Here is a 16,725-nt window from a genome sequence, read left to right as displayed (position 1 = left end):
TCATCTTCCTTTAAACATCAAAGCATGTATGTGTAAGGTTGTACTCTCTGCTCCAATAACAGGGAGCACTAATTATATCAAAAGATGATAAAGCCAGAAAAACAAACTGATTTCCTGACTGCCCCCTACCCCAAATGTAATTATACTGTTACATGAGTAGACATGGCTTTTTCAAAAACTGATGTTGTGATGATATCTTATTCTATTTTACACATTCGCTTTTTATCAAAATAGTTTCTGTAATCTAAGTAAGAAAACAAAAGAGATAATTCTTATTAACAACAGTATGTTAAATAAATCATCAAACAAAAAATATTTGGAAGTCTTCCTTGTCCTATGATCAAATTCCTCTATTTTTTATTAACTTAAAACATTATAGACCAAAACAACCTCTGCCAACAACTGCACGTTCAGTCAGCTAAGCAGAATTGCTCCCTTAGCTTCCCCTCCATTGTTTGCAGAGATACTGCATGGAGGTTAAAGCATGTTGTGGGCTGTAATGACAGCCTGCTGCTATTGTTCTTGTGGTGTGATACTTTCTGCCAAGTGTCTCATTACCAGGAGTGGACATGGTGTATTTCACTCGGTCAAAACAATTTATTAAACTGCTGCTGAACATCGCTTTTTCCCTTGGAACAGATTCGGACTGTTACTGGTTTGGAACAAAAAATGACTAACAACAATAAACGGAAGTTAATTAGGTAACATGCTTGAAAAATTTGATTAGGATATTTCTCAGAAGAAACATAGAGGAAAATAGGCTTTTGCTAAACAAGAAAATATTTTTTTCCTTATAAACGTTTGATCTAGTTTCATAGCTTATGGATTTAAAATGAGTCTTTTCTATTGTTCATTGAGAGGAGAGTCTCTACTGTTGTAATTTAAGTCTTTAGAAGATATTTTTAAACTGGTATTTCACTAACGATATCTCACTGGGGGGAAAGAAGGAATACTTGAAGATAACTGCTTCAGAAAAGTAGAGAAACGTATTGATAAATTCCTAATGTGTTAAACTATGAAGGGAGGCTACAGGCAAAAGCCGTGTGTAAATTGACTCAGACAAGACTGCTTCTCAGGAGAGATTTGTGCCGCAGAAAGAGATTAGTAACAGGACCTGACAGCAGCGCAGCAGTCGTAGCGTGCTTGCTTGGTTTGGGGGGGTGGACTCTAACTGCCGCATAGCAGAGCCCTGGCTCAGGCCTTGCCACCTTCGCTGCCAGGTGATGGCGGCGGCATCTTCCATTCAGGCCTAAAGCAGCCCGGGGCACGATTCAGTGCCTGGCAGCGGCAAACTGGACTTCGGCCCTGTCTGCTGTGGTTTGTGGGGGGAAGTGATATATTCCCCATTAAAATAAAATTTCCACAGTAAAAGATCAGCCTTAACCAGGAGTCAGTTAATTAGACTATTAACTTTAAAAGGTTTTGGAATATATCCTAAAAGCACAACCCCACAAATCTATTCAAGTGAATAGTTTTACTGCAGTCAGTAGATCTGCTAATATGCAACTACTCAATTGAGTAACATGGGTTATGTTTTAATTCAATAGTTTGACTGTCCACTTACATTTAATGATGTTTGGTTGTAGGAATGATACATTTTGGAAAGTGAGGTCAGCGGGAACATTTGTGGTGTTCATCTGTCTACAACTCTTGGTCTTGCAATGTGTCAGTCACTAAAAAAAGAAGTGATTGCTCAACTGTAAAAACAAAATGGTTGATAACATTAGTGGATAGCGCCCTATGCATGTTTGCAAGTGTGGCATGCACACAATGATGCTCATTTAAAAACAACATAAAAAGTATAATATTTTCTATACAAGATTTTACAAATTAGCACTATATCATATGAATTTTAGTTTCTTTTCCTGCTGGAGAGAGAGAAAAAAAGTGTGTATATGGCGCATATACTTATGTGAAAGACACTCAGACACCACTGTTGTAAGAGTAACTACATGAAAATCTAACTAGCTAGATAATTAGAAAGAGACTTGCAAGAAAATTTAGGGTCATACTACAAAATTATGCGTTTATACATGCTCCAGTAAGACATTTAAGCTTCCCTGTAGTGTATAGCATTATTTTAACCTGTAAATTGTTAAAAACTCTGTGTAAGTATGAACAAGTAGTACATAACACAAATAATTTAACAGACAGTGACGAAACATCTGTCAGTTCCACACCTATTGATGTTCTGTGAGCACAAGGTAAAGATACAGAGAATCAGCATTTCACAGTATTCCGGAACAAAACCATCTGTGATAATGGGCAAAGGGCCAAGTATTTAAAAATATATATATAGTTGTCCCGGTTGGTTGTTTCAATAACTGTGGCACTTAAAATTTAGGAGAACAATATTGTTGAAAACAAGCAAGCATCAAAAAATCCCTCCAAATTTTGATTAAGTAGTAATCATTCATGTAACTTCAAAATAAACCCTAGATACTTTTCCACTTTGTTTCTGCATATTTTCTGCTACTTGATACATAAGTATCATTCTTATATAGTGTAGTTATACTGCCTTTCCATGATGCTGTGAGAAGTGAGTGTTTTGGTTTGGATGAGGTGTGCACTTCTGAAGAGAGCTTCTTGAGAATCCCGATTTACCATGCTTTAGTTGCATCATGCAGCAGCCTTGGAATGAGCAAACTTTATTCCTTTTGGATGAAAGTAAACCAGAAGATGTGCTCCAACCACCAACGGGTGCTAGTACGCATTGTATGGATAGTATGGATAGCGGGTCCTCAGCACCAACTGTTCCACTCTACAAAGCCACTTCTATTGGGTTGCAGTACTTGCTAACCAGGGAAGCATCAGAGGTTTCCTGTGGTTTGTTTTAATTTTCAATGAACAAATGCTACCTAAGAATTCTTCAAGGCTGTTTTTTTTTCTTTAGTGAGCACTTACAATTTCCTTGGAAAGCTATGAGTTCTAGCACAAAATTGGTTGTTCGTTATTTTCTTAAGGAAAGCACTCATTACAAAGCAAGAGGCAGCAGTTGATCTCAGGTAGACTATAGCCAGCTTTTATCTAAATGATAACAACATGATTTTTAAGATTCCTTCTACATTTCCTAGGCATTACCATTTCGGTCACCCTGTTGTTATCTTTGTGCACAAGACCAAGCGTTGTTGATTGAAACTTGGTAGGATTTGAAATAGTAATGTCAGAATGTTTGTGAGTTCTTTAGAACTTGGTATTAGGGATTGAGGAAAATATAAGCAGAAAGGCAGGCAAGCAGAAGAACACTTTCAATCTGTATTTCTTCTTTATAAGAACCCACAGATCAGTCCTCCTGTGCTTTAAGAGATCCACAAGTAAAGGTGATGTCTTCATGAAACAAACATTGACACGAGTACTCCCCTTGCACAAGCCCAGAAAAGTGGTTTTCTGTTTATGCACAGCAACATGTTCGGTTTTGGATATGTCTAGCAAATCTATGGAGAGGGGAACTATAGAACTTTGAAGTAAGTTCATCTGAATATGTCTGTAATTAATGGGAAGGGCAACTTTAAATTTTTATGCTTTAGAAAGCACTGTTTGTCTTTTAACTCTGATCCCTTTGCAGTTTTCAGCAGGAACTCGAAACCTGAAAAGTTGTAATCAAAGTGCATCACACTGAGTATTTGTTTCTCATAATACAACTCATTCTTCAGTGAGAGTTGCATGAGTTTAAACAAATCCTTTAAATAAGGAATTGCCCAGGTTAAAAAAAAAACAACAAACTTTAGATCATTTAGCTTTAGACAGACTTAGTTAAAAAATATACCAATGTTTAACCTTATCTGTCAAGTTTTATCTCTGTTTTGAGAGGATAAATATTGCAAACACAAAATATTTCAGCTGATGTGAAAAACAGTGGAGTAAGAGTATAATTTGAAATCCTGCCATGAATTAATTCCCCAAAGCAACCCCCAAAACATTTAACTCCTAGGAGAAACAAGGATAGCTAAATGGTAAACTACAGTCAGAAAGTTTTTTTTTTTTTTTTTTTTTAAGTAGAATCTCCCTCTACTCCATTCTCCTTTTAATGCTCAGTACTTGCTGCCTCATTCTCTTCAGGTAAGGTTAATATAGCCTGAATACCTGCAATGGTCATAATGCATTACCAACCGGCACGCTTCTAGGTTGCTTGGTTTTCAAAATTTCAACTCAGAAACTAAAATGAAGTCTATCAGATCTAACTATTAGCAGTGAAAAATTCTGTCTTCCTCTTTGCGTTAGCGCTGACATTCACTGAACCTCTTCCTGAGCTGATTCAGCTCGCCAAAGAAAACCATATGCTTTTTTGCTGGGTGAGTTGAATCCACTAAATAAGAGGTTCAACAACAGTGCCAGTGGAGAGTAGTTATCAGGAGAATTTAGCTGAGGAGGTCAGGAAAAGAATAAGAGACAAGTTCTCTCTCTTTTAGCAGTGATGAACTTCTAGGGTAGCTCACTGTTTCATGCAGTGCACCCTATGTTATTATGGATTTAATGAAGGGCCTAAGGGATAGATGGAACTACAGACCTAAGACCTTGCCTTTTCTAGTCCTTGTCTTTATGTTTTTGCTTCTTTAGGCAGCTATAATAGCACAGCCTTGTTCAGGACTCTGATGTTCAAGTTCACTCAACAGTTAAGAATCTAGTTGATATAAACAACTCATACTGGCAATAAAAAGTGTTTTGAATGGTATAGCTTATAGCAGTTTGAGTAAAACAAGTTGTTCTAGCCAAAGTACTTTTTGCCTGTGTCTACACTTGGGATTTTGATAACAAAAATAGCACACAATTTCATTGGTAGGTATGCTGCCAAAAGTTTCTAGTCTCGTTTTGTCCTCTGAACTTCTCTTTTTGCTGCATAATAGATTTACATCTATTAGACGCATCTTCTGCAAGTTTTGTTTCTTCTTTCCACTCTGTGCATTGATAGCTAACTAATTCTCATCCTCTGCAGTGTTATAGGAATAGGGAAGAACAAAGAACCTATAGAGGTGTGCATTTCAATGCTAAAATTTAAAAATTAATCTAAATGACGTGGGCCTCCTTCCACTAAGTTACTTAAGTACTCTGAAACAAAACACTCCCCTCCAAATGGTGTCAGTAGTCCACATTACTTACAAGTGTAACAAGAGTTTCCAGATTAACCCCTCAGTTGCCTACCAGCACAAAATTATCTGCCAGGAAAAATTAGGACAAGCAACTATTTACTATTTATCAGATGATTAAAAAAAAACATGTGAGATCTTCTCAGACCCAGTCAAATTTAATTTCTGACATAACTGTTCATCAGAGTCCTTAAAACTTGCTGACACACCTTATGTAGTCTTACTGTATGTTGTGGGTAGTTAAAACTTCTTCTGTGTCTATAGTAAGCCTCACAATTAGTTGACTGAAGAAAGAAATTCAACACTTCAGGTTTGCAATGACACTAACTGGAATTCTCATGCAGTTTAAGCTCTTTAGTCCTAAATATGATGAAATTTGCACAGAATACAAGGATGCCTTTAATCAAAATAGCTCCCAAATAAGGGACAAATAATGGACTCTTCAGAGAGAAGCTAAATTTCACAAAAGCAATGAAGGAGTTTCAAAGAGATTTGACAGATTGATTATATATTGATGATACTCCTATTGCAGGCTGAATGGAAATCTAGCTTGATCTAGTTAACAAAAAGTGGAACTTAAGGATGACAGTGGAAAACAATGAGAAAATGCTTTAGGAAGCTCTACTATTTAGCAAGCATGACCAAATTGAAACTTCAGAGAGACTGGTCTAACAGAAGAGGTTTTTAACCCCCAAATCTGTCCTTCATTTCTAAACCTGAATCTGAATCTATTTCTGAGAGTTGTTGGTCAAAATTGTGCAAATAGCTCAGCTGAGCATTGGATTCATAATTTTGTCTAAGTTTAAAGGATCAGTATCACTCAAGTTTACAAACATATTCAGATTGTTTTGGTTATCAAATTATATGAAGTTAAACGGTGAAAAACAAGTAAATTGCTGGAAGTAGTATCTAAAACAACAGCTATGCATGTATGTCAAGACCAGTTAGTAGTTGAGAAGGAGGGTTTCTTTTAATAGATCACAAGCTTTTAATTTGGGATAACATGTATACCAATTCAAGCTTGAGGATGAAATATACTTACCAAGTAAATTGCTTAGTATATATTTAGTGTTTTATTTCATTAAGCCCTTTTTAGAGTTTGTATGCTTAAGAAACTAACAAGAATGTTTATCAACATTTAGATAGTCTTTTAAAATATATATTAATAAAATGTGTATTTATAATTTTGTAGGAAGATGAATTTTTTAGAAGAGGTGTGAAGAGGAGGTTGATTAAAATGTATAAAATTAGTTGGTGAAAGATGTGATCAGCAGCTCTTAAGAGCTGTTAATTACTAACACTGACTCCCACCTATTTTTTCCCCAGCCATAAATTACATGTTTTTTACTTACAGGACTGTGTATCGGTGTTAAATTGTTATACAGCAGTAGTACTCCAATTTTAGAAATTCCATACAAAAACACTGTCTCTTCCAATTAATTAATTCAAATTCTGACTTTGCTTCCTACCGATCTTTAGCACAAAGATAGGGCCTAAATAAAGATAAAAGAAAGCAGACAGGTGTTGAAAAGATTGGAGCAAGTAGTGAGAGCAAAAAATAAAAGAGAGTACATGCAGTTGTGTAAGTAAATAAATAAATCGTTGGTTGTTTTTGAAAACAGGTGGGAGAAGCATGTGATGTCCAGTTGCAGCTGTAGCTAAGGATTTATCTCGGGGCTAGCTACTTTACAGGTAAACAGTAATTCCTTAGTACTGTCTTCATCCCACATCAGATGAAGACTATTTAGGGTCAAGAATGAAGTTCACAGAAGTTGACTGGTCATACAACCAACCGCTATTAAGTGATGTATAATATTAGTGGTATGTTGTTACTAAGGATGTATCCTGTGGTTTTGTCAAGGGTTGAGCAAGGCAAGATGCTGAACTATAATGCGGGTCAGAAAATGCTTATTACGTTTGCTCTGTCCTGTTACTTGTATAGCAAGTGGTATGCCTGCGAGTTTACGAATTCATTCTTGTGTTGCCGTCTTCAGAGTCAGGTCTTCCCCCTGACAGCAGTTTCTTCGTTGTGCAGGTTGCGTACCCGTGAACGCTGTGGGTGCGGGCCGTTTGCGAAACGGGGCAGAGCGCGCGGTTTCCTCTGAGATGGTCAGGACTGCCCGAGCCGGTGGCTCGCTGGTGCGGATGCTGCAGGTGCTCCTCGCGGAGGTGTCCCAAAGCGCGAGGCTGCCTTCCTCCAGGTCGCAACAGGGCGGCGTAGGTCGCGCAGAGGCAGTTCTGGGAGCAGCGCAAGTTGTCCCTGTACAGCTTCCCGGGCAGGGACGCGGCTGGCTGCGAGGCGCCGCGGGCTCTCGCCGCGGCCCTGCTGGTGGAGAATGCCACGGCCTCGTGTGCGGCAGCGCGACCGTGACTCTGTGCAGCCTATTCTGAGATCCGCCGGCCGCAAGCAGGAAGGGAGCCAGGCGTTACTTATAACAGTGGCGGCGCGCTTTGTGTGCGCCAGGGCGGGAGGTCTGTTTGTCTAGGAGCCTGCGCAGGGCAGGGCAGGGCGCTCGGCGGGAGGGAGGGAGCCCGCGCCGCGCCGGCAGCGCTTCCCCGGGCCGCGGCGGAAGCCGGGGCGGCTCCCGGCTGCGGCGGGGCCCGGGGCGGCCGGGCGGGGGCGCTGCGGCCGCTGCGGGCGGGGCGGGGCGGGGCGGGGCGGGGCGGGGCCTCGCGGCCCCCCCCGGCGCGCTGAGCGCAGCCGCGTCCCGACGCTGCCAGGGCGATGGGCCGCGGCAGGCGCCGCTAGGCCGCCGCGGGCGGGCGGAGTGGAGGCGGGCGGAGGCGGTGGCCGGGGCGGGCTGGGTCCCTCCCCGGGAAGATGAGGCGGAGGCCCGGGCTGCCGAGCGGGCTGAGCCGGGGCTCGTTCCTCCCAGCCGCCAGGACAAGATGGCAGCGGCCGGGGCGGCGGCAGGGCTGAGGGGCTGAGCCCGGCCGCAGGGCGCGTCGCCTCAGCGCTCCCGGACATGCCCAGGGCAGCGGCCGCAGCTCCCGCCCGGACGCCAGCGCGGCCCCATCTGTGAAGGTGAGCGGGGGCGGCGTTCGCCGCTTCCCCGGGCCGGCTCGGGCCGGGGCTAGCCCCGCAGCCGCTCGCCGAGGAAAGCCCGTTGGGCAGGGCCGCCGCTCCCCTGCCCCGCCGCGGCCGTTGGGGCCGGCGCGCGCGCTGCGGCGGCCGTTGGAGCGCGGCGGGCCCTGCCCTGGGTGCCATCCGCGGACAAACGCGCACTGCGCAGCGGCCCCGGCCCCTGGCCGCCCGTCCCCGCCTCTCTCACGGGAGCGGCGCCCCGCTTCCCCTCGCGGCGCGCCTTGCCGTCCCTTTGCCCCCCCGCAAAGCCTGCGCTCTCTGCGCTCCTCGAGCAGCCCGCGGCGGGCGTTGCCGGGACGAGAACGCCATCGCCCGCCCGGCTCGCGGCCGCCCGGCGGCGGGAGGCGTGGCCGCCGCCGCGCCCGTTACTGGCCCGCCGCGGCCGTTGGGCGGCCGCCTCCCTGCCCCGGAGCGGCGCGGGGCGCCGGGGCCGGGCTCGGGCTCCCTCCCCGCCGCCCGCGGCGGGTCCCGGGGGCGGCGTCCGGCGCCGCGCGAAGGGCTCCCTCGCATGGCGCTGTTTCCCTTACAACTTTGTGTCAGGCTCTCCCGGCTCGGGCTCGAAATAACTGGGCGGCGGAAGCCGCGGGCAGGACGTGCCGCCGCCTGCTCGCAGCCGCCCGCCCGCCCGGCGCGGCCCTGCCCTGCCGCTGCCTCCTGCCCCCGGCGCGGCCGCCCGCGGCGGGCTGGGGAGGGCAGCGCGAATAAATGCGACTGTGCAGAAAGCGAGCTGATACTTTAAAATTTGGTTAGCTCCCGAGGACTAGCTCCTTGGTACCTGAGATTATTACTGATTACTTTGATTATGGGAGGGACTGTACCGGCCTTGTTCCGGTTCTTGCTTTATTTTATCAAAAATTCCAAAAACTGGCAGGTGCGTTTGCATGCATTTAATTTTGTAGGAAACAGTAATAGCTTTTTTTTTTTTTAAACATGGAACCCTCAATCGTCAGTACTGTTTATTTACATATATACGTGTGTGTGTGTGTATATATATCTTTTTGAGGTTATACCTTTATTTTAATTGTTGCGTCTGACGTCTAAAATATCAGTGCCAAAAACTGAGATGGTTTCCTTTTTTGCTCACTTGGTAAGTTGTTTGGAGACACCCAGACTCTCCTTCCCAGAGATTACATGGTTCTTTGATCTTTCACATCTTCTGTCTTGAGTTATTTCTCTGAGTTATTTCTTACTTATTTTAGTTACTGTAGTATCTTTAAATTTTAGGATATGTCAACTAAAGCCACAGTTGTTGATAACTACACGTATTTGTGAATTTTTTGGTGTTGGTATTACCTTCCATTAAATCATTTGCAAAAAAAATTATGCTCAGATGGATTGATTTTGGAACAAAGTAGAAAAGATTGGCTAGACTCTGAATGGTTAGTTACTAATGTAACAATAATACCATAACAATAATAATTTGCAAAAGGTTTCTGTAAGCAAAGTTTGAAATTAACACAATAACTAAAGCTATTAAGCATGGCAGCCAGCAGAAAGATTAATTAAGCATCTGGAAAATAGGTCAAGACTGTATTACAAAGTGGCATGGTAAGATTGCAAATAAATAGAGCAAAGTGTTAACATGGACTTAACTGGGAGAAAATTGATACTGATGTAATAGCGGTGGCTGCATTATCTCTGCAGATGCTAACCATTTATAGAAGCGTGTGGTAGAAAGACGTTTATAATCATGTTGAACAGGAATTAGATATGCTTTTCATGCTTACTACTGGAGACTTCTGTTGTAGCACTTGTTCTGCTACTTGTTCAGGGTGTGGCGTTGGTTGTGCTTGTAAGTTATTTCTTCACTGATATATTTGGATAGATGTTCTAATTTGGATTGTTGCAGTGTTATGTGGGTCCGTGTACTTGAAGACACTTCATAATCGTAGGCTTTCTATCATCTGAAAGATAGTTTGATTAAAAAAATTGTTCAGGGAGCTTCCCCTGATTTGAGGTCCTTGCTTGTGTCTGTGATTTTGTTTGAGGGTTTGTGTTTGCATGTTTCCTCCCTCATATATTTGAAATAACTGTCTACAAAAACAGGGAAATGAGACTGACTCCTGCATAACAAGATGCCAGAGACAAAATAAAGACAGTGTGTGGGGAGAAAGAGTTTTCAACTCATCTTGTAGAAGCTGATGTCACTGATGGAAATATTAGGATTAGCATGCACATCTTTTCTTGTTTTGTGCTTTTATTTGTAGCAGTTGCTTCAAAACAAATGTGCTTTGGAGGTGATTTGCAAAAAATGTTAGATTGATTGCGTCCATTAAAGGTGATGAGAACCTAAACAGTAATTTTAAGGGGCGCAGTGTTAGCTTAACTAAATTCCGGGCAGAGCAAAACTGACTGCAAGTTCTCATGAAAATCCCAGCCTAAATGTCTAGCAACATCAGCTCCTGATTCCCTTAGCTTGAATGTCTAGGGGGGTACCTGTCTGTTATTTTAGGGGATTGTAGTCTTACTGTTTTCAGCGTAGTTTTCTTTCTAACAGTATATGTTCCCTTTCTCATATTTTATATTCTGCCAGTATGCTGATTATATAAACAAAGACATTTTTGACAAAACCTTGTATTTAGAAACAGAAATTCTGTAATTGGCTTTCTTGTGTGCGTGGAGGGGAAAAGTACTGGTAATACATGCCATGCCATCATTTGTGACTGAACGTGTATTTCAGACTAATGTTAAATATAGAAGAAAGACTTCTTTTAATCAAGTTAAATTTCATTATTCCAGTGTGAGGTTTGTAAGACATTTTGACATACAATTTATATGTATATACCAAATAGTTACTGTAGACGGTGTTACTTTTTGTAGATAACTGGAAAAAATGTAGAGAGCATCTATATTTTTCAGACAAGCCGTATCTTCTCTTACTCAGTAGATGATTAAGTCATTCCATATGCGGAAGCATTACAGCTAAGGTAAGCTGCTTACATTTGATTATCAGGCCTGCTTTTCCTGATTCATACTTTTGTTAGTCAATGAAACAAACCAGTGAGCTGGGATGTCCTAGTGTGAGAATACCAGCATGCCTCAGTTATGTGCTTGCTGTTGAATATTTTGAAGTAGTATCTGCCTTTCATTCCTAGACACAGCTTGTATGTTTTTGTGTTTTCTAGATTTCTTTATTTTACTGATAATGTTGCAATGCAATTACAAGAGAATTTCAAAAATCTTGCCATACAATTAGTTTAGTGAAGAAAACATCCCAGTGCTTAGCACTTCTTCATTGGAGTTATGAAGCTCCTATGGATGGATTTTGTAAACTTGCAGCTGGTTGAACACTTACTTTCAGCTGTTCTAAATACTAAATTTTATTCCATTTTAAAAAGAGAGTTGAACTTGATGTTGGAGAATCTGTTCCTAAGTCACCAAAGTAGTATTATTTTTGCTTTTTCAGATCTCATGACAGAAAATGGGAGTTGGAGTGGAAAGCAATGTATTACTTTTAATCTAGGGCTTGGAAGAAAAGCTCATTCTTTGGGTGAAGTATGGAAGATATCTCTAGGTATCTGAAACTATTTCAGATTAGATTGTACATGAAACCAAATGTAGAGAAATTAGACAGTAAGAATGAACATTGAGCACTTCTAATAATTAAGTGTACTATATATCTTAAATAACTGTTAACTGTATTTAAAGGAATTTTCAATAGCTAGTGCTATGAAATGTGTTAGCAATGGGTTATCTGTGACCTGAAATAACCTATAATGAAGCACAAAGCCTGGAAAATCCTGTTACTTGTTCTTGGCTGCCCCTCCCCCCAGACCATTTTAATTTAAAACTTCTATCTCTTTTACAAATTTCTAGAGAAGGTGAAGCTATATTTCCCTTTAGAGGCACTAACTTTTTGGTGACAAATGAGCAACATGTAACTGTGAAGGTGTGTTTTTTAGTCTTTGACTAGTCTGCTTGTTTTCTTTGATAGAATAGTATTTCATTCATACACACAGACGGACGCTTTTTCTACAAAGCTCTCACTTTTTCAGTTTTATTTCAATATAGTGAATGCTGGGAAAGTTAGTGAGAGTTCACTAGTGTTGTTATTGTCAGATGCTGTTTGGGGATAATCTTCATACAGTTTTTTAGTATTCTTTCACATCATGTCACAAGTTATTTTTTTCATGTGTTTTCTTTATATTCCCTTCAATTATGAGAATGGGTAACTTTCTGAAAAAAAGGAGTTAATCTTTAGGTTAGCAATTTTGCTTAAAAAAAGGGAAGAGGAGCCAAATAGCTGGAGTGTTTTCAAGCAACTGAATTAAGGTACTTTAATTTTGAATTTCTCTTATTCAGTAACCTGGAATCAGTTTAAAATTTCACAGTATCTTAGTTCTCCCTCTGTTATTAACTTTATATATTTAATAGTCCCAGAACTATGTAGTCTTTTTGTACTTTTTTTTTTCCCCTCACCTTGCCATTTCAGAAAATAGAAAATACTCCTTTTTGGAAGTATACCCCTTTCCTCAGTTCTATTGTGCCTTAAAATATTTGCATAACAAGATGGAGCCTGACAAAATATTAAGTTAAAGTTCCAAAACAGCAATGAAATAAGACCTGGTAAAATAACCAAAGACAAAATTGATAAAATATTTTTATATCTTTTTAGTATGATCAAAGCTATAGCAACTATCTCAATCTTAAAAGAAGCAAATAGGTTGATATATACAGAGAATTATTATTGCATGTTGTGAATGTAACACTCCCATTAAAAATTAAATTTAAAATTGGTAATCTCAAACTCATGTGACTGTCCATTATTACTAAAATAACAGTTCTAGAAAACTAGTCTAGTATGTTTTAAAGCATGTTACAAATTAAATTTGATTAGTGCCTTTTATGTGGAAAGTCAGCTACTGTCAGATGACAGTCCCTTCATATTTGTATAAACATTACTTACTGAATACATGTGTGACCACAGTAACTACCTAGTCAGAATAAATTGTGGAAATGTTGGGGACAAGAAAGATCAGGTCCTAATCCCTCTGCAGAGCCCAGTTAACATCAGTGTGTTGTGTGCAAGGTTTTGTGAGGGTATGGCTGGGGGGCTGGGATCTGTGATACTCACAGCAATATTCCCCCCCCCCCCCCCCCACACACACACCAGAAAGTGGTTGGTGTAGCTTACGGACCTGAGCATCTGTTACTTTCCTCACCGCTTTGGAGACTGTACGCTTCTAAATTACTATACTGTACTGTCCTGCAGCTTATGTTGTCTGGTAGGTCACTGCAGCTATTTATATGTGAGCACATATATATGTAAGTAAATATACTGTGAGCCCAGTAGTCTTAAATTCTGAAAGATGAGATTGGGTGGGCCAAGATTTTTGTCACAAAACTAAAGCTTTTCTGTTGCCTTGTGTTGGGGCAGATGGAATATGGTACCTTAGGAAATTTGCTGTGGGTTATTTTAGGAGTTTTACTTTGGAATTACTCTTGGGTAGCCCATGAACTGTAAAATGGAGGCAGGTCTCACTTTGTGCTCACCTCAGCCTAAAATATGATAAAGTGAGGCAGGAAGATTGGGCCCCAGACAGGAAAAGCTGCCAGTAGAACAGCTTAAACTGGAATTGTGATAAGTGATAGAACTATGCTTTGCATGGGGCTAAAACGTTTTCATTGCAAAGATGTTTGCTTCTCTTATTAGCAAGACCAAATCCTTTGAGCCCTGCTCCCTAAGGTCTTTGGATGCGGACAGACATCTGAAATCTTCCTGAATGCTTCTGATACCAGAACAAACAAGTGTTTACCACAGAAAGGACCTAGGATAGGGTCAAGGCCTGAAAGAAAAGGCTGTAGTATAAATGCAAAAGTGCAGAGAGGAGCAAAAAAACCCCAGGCCTTTAATGCCGATAATTGATATGAAATTTACTATTATAGTGCAAGCAATGAAGCAAAGTGTTTTTTTTTTTTTTTTTTTTTTTTTTTTTTTTTGCTTGGGATTTAGGTGCCCCCGGAAGCTAAGAGTAACTGCTAGCATCAGGAATTCATAACAATTAGCCATATACACAGTTATAGCTAAAACCTTAATAGGTTACTTTTGTGTAGAAACAAAAACACATTTTGTCTCTCAATCAGTGTTCCCACAGTCTCTTTTGGTTACTACTTTGTTTTGGTCCTTTGTCAGTGTTTACAGAGAGTGGTATATTAACCTTTAACTTATTCCACTAGCTTGAATAAAATATACTTATTTATTTTTGTCTTCCATATCGTGCAGATTTTGCCTATATGGGTATGTAGCAATTGGTGAATCTCTATAGTCTTCAGAAGGTTGTTTGTTTCTTGTAAGATATCTTTCGCCTTTTTTGACTGAAAAGATGCTAATGTAAACCATTACCTTGTAAATGGCTTCCTTCCTCTAGTTTACTAGAAACCGAGATTATCCGCTGCTCCCTATTCCTTTCCTTTCAATTATTCTGTATTTTCCTTTTCTTAAATCATTAGATCTGCTTACTTCTTTAAAACTTGTCTGTTCTAGTTGAGAAGTTTTTTCCAAAGCCTGTTTTTGAAGATTTAAACTATTTATCTAGGTAGAGGAGGCCCTTGCAAGATCTTTCTTTTTCATTGGTTGAATCTGTTTAAGAACTTAATATGGGATTTTTGGTGCTTGGAGTCTTAGTTGTGAACTCTTTCTGAAGGGATAGGCTTCATTAAGAGAGGAAAAGTCCCTTTCTTTCTTCTTTCCTTATCTATTAATATCAATTTATTTTGTGATTTGAGAATTTAATTGGTGTTTAGTCCAATAGAAATGGATGGCTTTCATGATGATGTGCTAAAGTGTTTTTTTTTTTTCCAAGGCCTTTTCATTAAGACTTTTGAAGTGATGCTATGGGCTAACTTTCTTCTTTGACTCTGACAGCTCTGAGCTCTGTAAGAGGGCTCCTTGGGAATTTCATGTTTCCCAGGAAATATTTTGGGAGCTTTCTGTGTCAGGTGCCTTTTGAGGTTAAATGGTCATTTAAAACTCAGCTGAAAAGATGGCTAAACTAGTAAGTGGAACTATGTAGGTGAGAAGGTAAAATATATTTCTGGCATGAGTGGCTTTGGGAACTATTATGATACAGGTTATAACAATTATTGATTTGTTAAGAGGCAAAAGGCTGAGTGTTTTTTTTGAAAGAGTATGCATTTTTAATGGTAATATGGCCTACAGGAAACAATGCTGCCTCCAGGTCTTTAGCAATCTGAAAGAAGTACTAAAAAACAATTTTTCTTCCCATTGTTCTTCATTGTTCTACCCATGCCATGTTTATTTTATACAGCTAGTTTCAGTAAACAACCAGTGCTATCTTCAGGAGGTTGTTTACAATGAAAGAAAAATATCTGATTATTATGTAAAAATGTATTTTTATGGTATTTTGCTTTTATACAAGGTATTCATGTTCTGAAAAAAATTAGGACTTTGAATAGGCTTCATTTGCTATATAAATATATCTCAATAAGTGTATGTTTTGTTGCTGCTGGGTGTATTCTGAAATGACTGACTTGAAGGTTGTTAACAGAAAAAGATAAATCAAGAGAAGTGGGTTGGACTAGGTATCTTAATTCTGTTACAGTTAAGTTTTCAGATTCAAAACAAATGAAGAATTCTTATTTACTGTAGTATGTTTTTGTTGCAGAAGGATTTTTTTCATAGTAAAATGCCATATGTAAGTTGAATGGGATCTAGGCATGCTGTCTTGACAATTCAATAACTGCCTGATAACGGTTCATTTTAGTCCTATTGGAAAAGTGGTAATGATTTCCATGTATTTGGGGAAACTTTAACTCAAATGGCACTTCTAGGTGATTCTACATGTGTAGAAATCAGTTTAATATCATTCATGAATCATGCTTTAGTAAGACCTTGATTCATAAATTCTTGTGTCACATGTCAAACTTGTGAGTCTGATAGGTTATTCTAGTGCGTGTTGTTGCAAACTTAATGTGCAAGTCCTGTGGGGAGAACAGCCATTTTCAGGCACTATACAGATACCTTCTGTCCAGCCGACAATCTTTTGTAGTAAGAGAGGATGAAAGATAACTTAATGGTCTTGTATAAACCTCTTCCACCTTGAATAGTTTGGAGGAGTTGAGAAAGAAACAACTTTATATAAATAGGACTCCTTTATGGGCATACAGATGTTCTGGCACATTGGGCATTCTGTTTTCCATGCTGTTTTAGAAAGTGAAGAAACAAAGGTGAGGTAGCTGTGAGGAAAACAGACATCTAGTTTTATACTCTCATAGGAACTGCATTTGGTATTGTCTAGAGCTATCCTGAAACAAACCTTCTGAACAAATTTCTTAGCTGGATTGCTGCACTTCTAATTATAACAAAACTCTGGCAGATTAAGAATGTAAAATGAAGCAATGAAATCAAAATCAAATGGCTCGAGTCAAGAAATAAAAATAACATAAGTATTTGCTTAGTAGTTAAAAAACAAAAAACAAAAAACAAAAAACCCAGCCTTCAAATAACTCGATTACCAACAAGCAGTTTGAACTAAACCCCTTGATCAGATTGTCTTTCCACTTTAGATAAGGTGGTAGAAATTCCTTGGAAATAAT

At 40.2% G+C, this 16,725-nt stretch overlaps 1 protein-coding gene across 3 annotated transcripts in view; it reads left to right on the top strand.

Annotated features, from left to right (window-relative positions):
- Positions 1-16,725, top strand: part of HIPK3 (homeodomain interacting protein kinase 3) — a 113,201-nt gene that overhangs the window by 27,340 nt on the left and 69,136 nt on the right. For 2 of the 3 annotated variants that reach the window (XM_067296176.1, XM_067296175.1), the window contains exon 1: positions 7,906-8,109. The exons of the other annotated variant lie outside the window; for it this stretch is intronic. The gene's annotated coding sequence lies outside the window, so the exon portion shown is untranslated. Of the gene's footprint in view, positions 1-7,905; positions 8,110-16,725 lie in introns of those variants that run through there. 3 annotated transcript variants of the gene reach the window in all.

Source organism: Apteryx mantelli, chromosome 4, assembly GCF_036417845.1.
Source record: "Apteryx mantelli isolate bAptMan1 chromosome 4, bAptMan1.hap1, whole genome shotgun sequence".
Classification (NCBI taxonomy): domain Eukaryota; kingdom Metazoa; phylum Chordata; class Aves; order Apterygiformes; family Apterygidae; genus Apteryx; species Apteryx mantelli.
Note: the sequence above shows the minus strand (reverse complement) of the source record. Positions and strands in the feature narration are given on the sequence as shown.